The sequence below is a fragment of the Chiloscyllium punctatum genome, unplaced genomic scaffold, assembly GCF_047496795.1.
Source record: "Chiloscyllium punctatum isolate Juve2018m unplaced genomic scaffold, sChiPun1.3 scaffold_900, whole genome shotgun sequence".
Taxonomy (NCBI): domain Eukaryota; kingdom Metazoa; phylum Chordata; class Chondrichthyes; order Orectolobiformes; family Hemiscylliidae; genus Chiloscyllium; species Chiloscyllium punctatum.
Window position 1 is genome coordinate 27,802 of NW_027310634.1, and position 7,199 is coordinate 35,000.

Consider the following 7,199-nt stretch of genomic DNA (forward strand, 5'->3'; position numbering starts at 1 on the left):
TCACCCTTTAAAACGCTTTCGGGCATTTCCCTAAGTTTTGCGGTTCACTCGTTTGGGACTCACTGACACCTTCTCTAGCTTCCCTGCTCACTTTTTTCGTACTGTTGAGAAAATTCGAACCCTTTCCTTAACTATGCCGGTTACTGACTTCACCGCTTCAGACCCTTGTCCCCGTAATGAAAGATACCATTTCCCACCGTGGGAAATGCACGAAAATCGGACTGAACACGGGGGAGGCTCCCCCCTCGAAGGCGAGACCGTCGGCAGAACCGCCGGGTCAAACCCGGCTGAGCTACCCGGCTTACAAGTCTCAAAGTCGGTATGAGCAGTCACGTCCACCCCCATTCCCTTTTGGACCACTTCCCACGGTTCCAAATGCATGAAAATCGGCCTGTACACGGGGGAGGCACCCGCCTCGAAGACGAGACCGTCGGCAGAACCGCCGGGTCAAACCCGGCTGAGCTACCCGGCTCGGAAGCGCCAAAGTCGGGTTGAGCAGTCACATTCACTCCCATCCCCTTTTGGGCAACTTCCCACGGTTGGAAATGCATGGAAATCGGACTGAACACGGGGGAGGCTCCCCCCTCGAAGGCGAGACCGTCGGCAGAACCGCCGGATCAAACCCGGCTGAGCTACCCGGCTTACAAGTCTCAAAGTCGGTATGAGCAGACACGTCCACCCCCATTCCCTTTTGGACCACTTCCCACGGTTCGAAATGCATGAAAATCGGCCTGTATACGGGGGAGGCACCCGCCTCGAAGACGAGACCGTCGGCAGAACCGCCGGGTCAAACCCGGCTGAGCTACCCGGCTCGGAAGCGCCAAAGTCGGGTTGAGCAGTCACATTCACTCCCATCCCCTTTTGGGCAACTTCCCACGGTTGGAAATGCATGGAAATCGGACTGAACACGGGGGAGGCTCCCCCCTCGAAGGCGAGACCGTCGGCAGAACCGCCGGATCAAACCCGGCTGAGCTACCCGGCTTACAAGTCTCAAAGTCGGTATGAGCAGACACGTCCACCCCCATTCCCTTTTGGACCACTTCCCACGGTTCGAAATGCATGAAAATCGGCCTGTATACGGGGGAGGCACCCGCCTCGAAGACGAGACCGTCGGCAGAACCGCCGGGTCAAACCCGGCCGGGCTACCCGGGTTAGAAGCCCTAGAGTCGGGTTGAGCAGTCACAATCACTCCCATCCCCTTTTGAACCTGTTCCCACCGTTGGAAATGCACGAAAATCGGCCTGTACACGGGGGAGGCTCCCCCCTCGAAGGCGAGACCGTCGGCAGAACCGCCGGGTCAAACCCGGCTGAGCTACCCGGCTTACAAGTCTCGAAGTCGGGTTGAGCAGTCACATTCACTCCCATCGACTTTTGGGCAACTTCCCACCGTTGCAAATGCATGAAAATCGGCCTGTACACGGGGGAGGCACCCGCCTCGAAGTCGAGACCGTCGGCAGAACCGCCGGGTCCAACCCGGCTGAGCTACCCGGCTTACAAGTCTCAAAGCCGGGTTGGGCAGTCACGTTCACCCCCATTCCCTTTTGGATCACTTCCCACGGTTCGAAATGCACGAAAACCGGCCTGTACACGGGGGAGGGTCCGCCCTCGAAGGCGAGACCGTCGGCAGAACCGCCGGGTCAAACCTGGCTGAGCTACCCGGCTTACAAGTCTCAAAGTCGGGTTGAGCAGTCACGTTCACTCCCATCGACTTTTAGACCACTTCCCACGGTTCGAAATGCACGAAAATCGGCCTGTACACGGGGGAGGCACCCGCCTCGAAGACGAGACCGTCGGCAGAACCGCCGGGTCAAACCCGGCCGAGCTACCCGGCTTAAAAGTCTCAAAGTCGGTATGAGCAGTCACATTCACCCCCATTCCCTTTTGGACCACTTCCCACGGTTGGAAATGCATGAAAATCGGCCTGGACACGGGGGAGGCTCCCCCCTCGATGACGAGACCGTCGGCAGAACCGCCGGAACAAACCCGGCTGAGCTACCCGGCTTACAAGTCTCAAAGTCGGTATGAGCAGACACGTCCACCCCCATTCCCTTTTGGACCACTTCCCACCGTTGGAAATGCACGAAAATCGGCCTGTACACGGGGGAGGCACCGGCCTCGAAGACGAGACCGTCGGCAGAACCGCCGGGTCAAACCCGGCTGAGCTACCCGGCTTACAAGTCTCAAAGTCGGGTTGAGCAGTCACATTCACTCCCATCGACTTTTGGGCAACTTCCCACGGTTCGAAATGCACAAGATTCGGCCTGAACACGGGGGACGCTCCCCCCTCGAAGGCGAGACCGTCGGCAGACCCGCCGGGTCAAACCCGGCTGAGCTACCCGGCTCGGAAGCGCCAAAGTCGGTATGAGCAGTCACGTTCACTCCCATCCCCTTTTGGACCGCTTCCCACGGTACGAAATGCATGAAAATCGGCCTGTACACGGGGGAGGCACCCGCCTCGAAGACGAGACCGTCGGCAGAACCGCCGGGTCAAACCCGGCTGAGCTACCCGGCTTACAAGTCTCAAAGTCGGGTTGAGCAGTCACATTCACTCCCATCGACTTTTGGGCAACTTCCCACGGTTCGAAATGCACAAAATTCGGCCTGAACACGGGGGACGCTCCCCCCTCGAAGGCGAGACCGTCGGCAGAACCGCCGGGTCAAACCCGGCTGAGCTACCCGGCTTAAAAGTCTCAAAGTCGGTATGAGCAGTCACATTCACCCCCATTCCCTTTTGGACCACTTCCCACGGTTGGAAATGCATGAAAATCGGCCTGGACACGGGGGAGGCTCCCCCCTCGATGACGAGACCGTCGGCAGAACCGCCGGAACAAACCCGGCTGAGCTACCCGGCTTACAAGTCTCAAAGTCGGTATGAGCAGACACGTCCACCCCCATTCCCTTTTGGACCACTTCCCACCGTTGGAAATGCACGAAAATCGGCCTGTACACGGGGGAGGCACCGGCCTCGAAGACGAGACCGTCGGCAGAACCGCCGGATCAAACCCGGCCGAGCTACCCGGGTTAGAAGCCTCAGAGTCGGGTTGAGCAGTCACGTCCACCCCCATTCCCTTTTGGACCACTTCCCACGGTTCGAAATGCACGAAAATCGGCCTGTACACGGGGGAGGGAGCCGCCTCGAAGACGAGACCGTCGGCAGAACCGCCGGTTCAAACCCGGCTGAGCTACCAGGCTCGGAAGCGCCAAAGTCGGGTTGAGCAGTCACATTCACTCCCATCCCCTTTTGGGCAACTTCCCACCGTTGCAAATGCATGAAAATCGGCCTGTACACGGGGGAGGGAGCCGCCTCGAAGACGAGACCGTCGGCAGAACCGCCGGATCAAACCCGGCTGAGCTACCAGGCTCGGAAGCGCCAAAGTCGGTATGAGCAGTCACATTCACTCCCATCCCCTTTTGGGCCACTTCCCACGGTTCGAAATGCACGAAAATCGGACTGAACACGGGGGAGGCTCCCCCCTCCAAAACGAGACCATCGGCAGAATCGACGGGTCAAACCCGGCCGAGCTACCCGGGTTAGAAGCCTCAAAGTCGGGTTGAGCAGTCACGTCCACCCCCATCCCCTTTTGGACCACTTCCCACGGTTCGAAATGCACGAAAATCGGCCTGTACACGGGGGAGGCACCCGCCTCGAAGACGAGACCGTCGGCAGACCCGCCGGATCAAACCCGGCCGAGCTACACGGCTTACAAGTCTCAATGTCGGTATGAGCAGTCACGTCCACCCCTATTCCCTTTTGGACCACTTCCCACGGTACGAAATGCATGAAAATCGGCCTGTACACGGGGGAGGCACCCGCCTCGAAGACGAGACCGTCGGCAGAACCGCCGGGTCAAACCCGGCTGAGCTACCCGGCTCGGAAGCGCCAAAGTCGGGTTGAGCAGTCACATTCACTCCCATCGACTTTTGGGCAACTTCCCACGGTTCGAAATGCACAAAATTCGGCCTGAACACGGGGGACGCTCCCCCCTCGAAGGCGAGACCGTCGGCAGAACCGCCGGGTCAAACCCGGCTGAGCTACCCGGGTCGGAAGCGCCAAGGTCGGTATGAGCAGTCACATTCACTCCCATCCCCTTTTGGACCGCTTCCCACGGTTTGAAATGCACGAAAATCGGCCTGTACACGGGGGAGGCTCCGCCCTCGAAGGCGAGACCGACGGCAGAACCGCCGGGTCAAACCCGGCCGGGCTACCCGGGTTAGAAGCCTCAGAGTCGGGTTGAGCAGTCACATTCACCCCCATCCCCTTTTGAACCTCTTCCCACCGTTGGAAATGCACGAAAATCGGCCTGTACACGGGGGAGGCGCCCCTCTCGAAGGCGAGACCGACGGCAGAACCGCCGGGTCAAACCCGGCCGAGCTACCCGGGTTAGAAGCCTCAGAGTCGGGTTGAGCAGTCACATTCACCCCCATCCCCTTATGAACCTCTTCCCACCGTTGGAAATGCACGAAAATCGGCCTGTACACGGGGGAGGCCCCCCTCTCGAAGACGAGACCGTCGGCAGACCCGCCGGATCAAACCCGGCCGAGCTACACGGCTTACAAGTCTCGATGTCGGTATGAGCAGTCACGTCCACCCCCATTCCCTTTTGGACCACTTCCCACGGTACGAAATGCATGAAAATCGGCCTGTACACGGGGGAGGCACCCGCCTCGAAGACGAGACCGTCGGCAGAACCGCCGGGTCAAACCCGGCTGAGCTACCCGGCTCGGAAGCGCCAAAGTCGGGTTGAGCAGTCACATTCACTCCCATCCCCTTTTGGGCCACTTCCCACGGTTCGAAATGCATGAAAATCGGCCTGTACACGGGGGACGCTCCCCCCTCGAAGGCGAGGCCGTCGGCAGAACCGCCGGGTCAAACCCGGCTGAGCTACCCGGGTTAGATGCCTCAAAGTCGGGTTGAGCAGTCACATTCACCCCCATCCCCTTTCGGCCCCCTTCCCACGGTTGGAAATGCATGAAAATCGGCCTGTACACGGTGGGCGCTCCCCCCTCGAAGGTGAGACCTTCGGCAGAACCGCCGGGTCAAATCCTGCCGAGCTACCCGCGTTAGAGGTCTCAATGTCGGCTTCAGCAGTCACATTCAATCCCATTCCCGTTTGGACCTCTTCCCGCCGATGGAAATGCACAAAATTCGGCCTGAACACGCGGGACGCTCCCCCCTCGAAGGCGAGACCGTCGCCAGAACCGCCGGGTCAAATCCGGCCGAGCTACCCGCGTTAGAGGTCTCAATGTCGGCTTCAGCAGTCACATTCAATCCCATTCCCTTTTGGAACACTTCCCGCCGTTAACAATGCACGATATTCGGCCTGAACACGCGGGACGCTCCCCCCTCGAAGGTGAGACCTTCGGCAGAACCGCCGGGTCAAATCCTGCCGAGCTACCCGCGTTAGAGGTCTCAATGTCGGCTTCAGCAGTCACATTCAATCCCATTCCCGTTTGGACCTCTTCCCGCCGATGGAAATGCACAAAATTCGGCCTGAACACGCGGGGCGCTCCCCCCTCGAAGGCGAGACCGTCGCCAGAACCGCCGGGTCAAATCCGGCTGAGCTACCCGCGTTACAGGTCTCAAAGTCGGCTTCAGCAGTCACATTCAATCCCATTCCCTTTTGGAACACTTCCCGCCGTTAACAATGCACGATATTCGGACTGAACACGGGGGCCGGTCCGCCCTCGAAGTCAACACCGTCCGCAGAACCGCCGGGGCAAATCCGGCTGAGCTACCCCGCCCCCGAACACTCAAAGTCCCTCTGAAGCCTTGCATTCGCCTCCTTGGAAAATTGACGTCAAACATTACCAAAATCGGGGGCACGAGCACTAAAGCTAAGTCTCACCCTTTCCCTATCCCTAACCAGGAACCGAACGCCCACCCTCAGCCTCACACCAACGCCGGTGCCACTCCAGACAGACACACCCTTCAAAACCACACCCATCCGGCCATGCAACTCAAAAAGGGTCCAAATTCAGAAACACCCCCTTCAAAAGGCACTCCATCCTCGGCCACACCACCGGGACATGCTCCCCTCGGCGATAATTAAGCCCCCACCACTATTTGAAGCCAACCGCAGCCGCAACTCGAACGGAGAAATCAGTAACCAATTCAAAAATGCGCTTGGTTACTGATTTCTACTGAGACGAAAAAATTCTAAGTGTCGGTGGTTACTGATTTATACCAACCCGAAAATATTCTAAGTGTCGGTGGTTACTGATTTATACCAACCCGAAAAAATTCTAAGTGTCAGTGGTTACTGATTTATACCAACTCGAAAAAATTCTAAGTGTCAGTGGTTACTGATTTATACCAACCCGAAAATATTCTAAGTGTCAGTGGTTACTGATTTGTACCGACCCGAAAATATTCTAAGTGTCAGTGGTTACTGATTTATACCAACCCGAAAAAATTCTAAGTGTCAGTGGTTACTGATTTATACCAAGCCGAAAAAATTCTAAGTGTCAGTGGTTACTGATTTATACCAACCCGAAAATATTCTAAGTGTCAGTGGTTACTGATTTATACCAACTCGAAAAAATTCTAAGTGTCAGTGGTTACTGATTTATACCGACCCGAAAAAATTCTAAGTGTCAGTGGTTACTGATTTATACCAACTCGAAAATATTCTAAGTGTCGGTGGTTACTGATTTATACCAACCCGAAAAAATTCTAAGTGTCAGTGGTTACTGATTTATACCAACTCGAAAAAATTCTAAGTGTCGGTGGTTACTGATTTATACCAACTCGAAAATATTCTAAGTGTCGGTGGTTACTGATTTATACCAACCCGAAAATATTCTAAGTGTCAGTGGTTACTGATTTATACCAAGTCGAAAATATTCTAAGTGTCAGTGGTTACTGATTTATACCAACTCGAAAAAATTCTAAGTGTCAGTGGTTACTGATTTATACCAACTCGAAAATATTCTAAGTGTCGGTGGTTACTGATTTATACCAACCCGAAAATATTCTAAGTGTCAGTGGTTACTGATTTATACCAACTCGAAAAAATTCTAAGTGTCAGTGGTTACTGATTTATACCAACTCGAAAATATTCTAAGTGTCGGTGGTTACTGATTTATACCAACCCGAAAATATTCTAAGTGTCAGTGGTTACTGATTTGTACCGACCCGAAAAAATTCTAAGTGTCAGTGGTTACTGATTTATACCAACCCGAAAATATTCTAAGTGTCG